The following is a 3,191-nucleotide window of genomic DNA, read 5'->3' on the forward strand; positions in this document are numbered from 1 at the left end:
CAGTGGGTAGAACTTAATAAACTACAAATATAGCCCTGTCACTTTTTACCGTATCTGCTACAGGTGCTCCTCAGGTAACGCCAAGAACCATGGATTAATATTTATTTACATTAAGACAGCTCAAATTTACATCTCTATAAATTTACCAAATTTTCAACACTCATTTATATTTACAACTGTGAAAATCAGAAACTCCTGTGTGAAGAACGAGTAGAACAGCTAGTGTGGATATATATATATATATATATATATATATATATATATATATATATATATATATATATATATACAAAACAGCAAAATGACAGCACTCAGTAAAAATCAAATTAAACTGACATGGTGGTGCAGGGTCCTGGAAATTGATACAGACACTCACTTTTGCAAAAGAAAAGAAAAAAAGACCAGCACTCACATTTTGATGATGAAAAGAAAAAAGGGGTTTATTCCTTACAGAAGAAACATCTGGACATGATCTTAGTACTACAGCCCGACGGCCGTTTCAACTCTCCGTGGCCACTGACGAAAACCACGGAGAGTTGAAACGGCCGTCGGGCTGTAGTACTAAGATCATGTCCAGATGTTTCTTCTGTAAGGAATAAACCCCTTTTTTCTTTTCATCATCAAAACGTGAGTGCTGGTCTTTTTTTTTCTTTTCTTTTGCAAAAGTGAGTGTCTGTATGTATGTGTGTATATATATATATATATATATATATATATATTTATTTTTATTTTTTTGTTTTTTGTTTTTTTATTTATATAAACATATATACTTCCGCCACACAGTCCACCATGGGCCTAATTCAGATTTGATCGCAGCAGCAAATTTGTTAGCTAATGGTCAAAACTATGTGCACTGCAGGGGGGAAGGCAGATATATAATGTCAGAGAGAGTTAGATTTGGGTGTGGTGTGTTCAAACTGAAATCTAAATTGCAGTGTAAAAATCAAGCAGCTACAATTTACCCTGCACAGAAACAATATAACCCACCCAAATCTAACTCTCTCTGCAAATGTTATATCTGCTCCCCCTGCAGTACACATGGTTTTGCCCATTAGCTAACAAATTTGCTGCTGCGATCAGATCTGAATTACCCCCCATATTGGCTGCAAGGATTCACTGCACATGCTCATATTATAACATATAGCACCATCATAGACTACATGATATGGGCAAGCCGCATCCACTGCACATACACAGAGTACATAATGTAATAACCTTAAACTGTAATAGACTTTTTGGTACCCTGTGCCAGAGAAAGAATTGGTGCCCCCCTCTGCCCCCCCCCCCATTATTCCAATAGGGACATGAGGTGCATGCCTTGTGGGGAAGGGGCATGACAAGATTGACCCCAGAGAAAGCCCACGCTATATATATATATATATATATATATATCACACACATATTTATAGACCACTGCAAGAAAATGGATTTGGACACAAATCCTCTTTATACCACTTCATGCACTTAACTTAAGAGCTCGTTATTATTCAGTTACAATACCCTTTATTAAATAACACATTTCAATAAACTGCCATACCCAGGATTCAAACCCATAACCTGTTGAATTCTAATCAAACACGCTACTCAGAAGAAATCTCAAGTTGAGTTCATGAATGTTGTATAGTTATTAGCAACAGAAAGGGTCAGAGTAAGAGACAGGGGAGGTCAGGAGATGCTGGGCTTCAAAAAGAGGGGAAGCTGTAAGTGAAAGTAATTACAACAGATCATTGACAAGTGCCGCCAACAGTGCACCCTACCCTGCAGCGCTATGTGTAGTGCCTCTTCCGCACATGTAGTTACAGCCCTGCAGTACCTGGGCAGCTAGGAATCACTCCACATACATATAGTATATACCATAATATAGCAACATTGGGATAGATAGTACTTTGAGAGGGTGATTACATTTTCCCCGTCACTTTAGACAGGGCGGTATACAATTGTTTGGGCACCCATTGTTTTATCATGCTGATTGTGCTCAGAAGTACTGGGTTTAGCTGCTCAAAACGGCTAAAACAAAAAAAAGGGGTACTACTGTGTGGTGTAATGTGAATAACAGACACTATTGTGCCATGTAATGTGAATTGGTACTATTCTGTGGCCACATCTCTTCACCATAAAACCATGCCCCAAAATTTACAGAGCGCACTGTCCCTATTTTTAATATGGTGGAAGAGCGGGCACCGATTCTTTTTCTGGCACAGGGCGCCAAAATGTCTAGTTATGGCACTGGTGGCAGGTGTCCATTAAACAATTGAATAGCCCCCTGTATGAGCAGCCAGGAATCACTGCACATGCAGACAGTACATACATACCAACACTATACATGCATACATACATTTACATAATACATACAGTATATAGCATCAGTAGGATATATCCATTATATAGTACACTTCACGGCCATCCAGTAATCACTGCACAGTCAGCTAGAATATAGTTTACTAGCACCACTAGGATATTTTTAAACCACAGTGCACTGTATGGACTGAAAGGAATCACTGCACACCTACAGTGCCTTGCTAAAGTATTCACCCCCTATGCATTTTTCATGTTTTGTTGCCTCACAACCTGGAATTAAAATGGATTGTTTGAAGGTTTGCATCATTTCATTCACAGAACATGCCTACAACTTTGAAGATTTTTTTTTTTTCATTTTATTGTGAAGCAAACAACAAATAGGACAAAATAACAGAAAACTTCAGTGTGCATAACTATTCACCACCCTAAAGTCAGTACTTTGTAGAGCCACCTTTTGCGGCAATTACAGCTGCAAGTCGCTTTGGATAAGTCTCTATGAGCTTGCCACATCTTGTCACTGGGATTTTTGCCCATTCCTCAAGGCAGAACTGCTCCAGCTCCTTCATGTTAGATGGTTTCCGCTTGTGAACAGTAATCTTTAAGTCTGACCACAGATTCTCGATTGGATTGAGATCTGGGCTTTGACTAGGCCATTCCAACACATTTAAATGTTTCCCCTTAAACCACTCGAGTGTTGCTTTATCAGTATGCTTCGGGTCATTGTCTTGCTGGAAGGTGAACCTCCGTCCCAGTCTCAAATCACAGGCAGACTGAAAAAGGTTTTGCTCAGAAATATCCTTGTATTTAGCACCATCCATCTTTCCCTTGACTCGAAACAGTTTCCCAGTCCCTGCTGCTGGAAAACATCCTCACAGCATGATGCTTCCACCACC

This window comes from Pseudophryne corroboree, chromosome 4 (assembly GCF_028390025.1).
Source record: "Pseudophryne corroboree isolate aPseCor3 chromosome 4, aPseCor3.hap2, whole genome shotgun sequence".
Classification (NCBI taxonomy): Eukaryota; Metazoa; Chordata; class Amphibia; order Anura; family Myobatrachidae; genus Pseudophryne; species Pseudophryne corroboree.